Raw genomic sequence first — 248 nt, 5'->3', positions numbered from 1 at the left:
TTTTTTTTTTTTTTTTTTTTTTTTTTTTTTTTTTTTTTTAATTAACAACGAGAGTAAGTGCATAGAGAGAAGAAAAAGAAGAAATAAAAAAAATAAAATAAAAAACAAACAAAAAACAATAAAAAAACAAATAAAATATAAATACAAATAAAAACAATAAACTACACTCACTCAGCTGCACATACACCCCAAACATAAATAAATAACAACACAGACATACAACAACAATGCTGGAGCCTGATCCTCCC

General features: G+C 23.4%; 1 protein-coding gene across 1 annotated transcript in view; it reads left to right on the top strand.

Moving 5' to 3' along the window:
- Window positions 1-248, top strand: part of EMH_0019120 (uncharacterized protein) — a gene marked incomplete at both ends in the record, with an annotated part of 17130 nt that overhangs the window by 6049 nt on the left and 10833 nt on the right.

This window comes from Eimeria mitis, genomic scaffold, assembly GCF_000499745.2.
Source record: "Eimeria mitis Houghton genomic scaffold, Emh_scaff665, whole genome shotgun sequence".
In the NCBI taxonomy this organism is placed as follows: Eukaryota; Apicomplexa; class Conoidasida; order Eucoccidiorida; family Eimeriidae; genus Eimeria; species Eimeria mitis.
The sequence above is the reverse complement of the archived record's forward strand: the minus strand, read 5'-3'. Positions and strand labels throughout refer to the sequence as shown.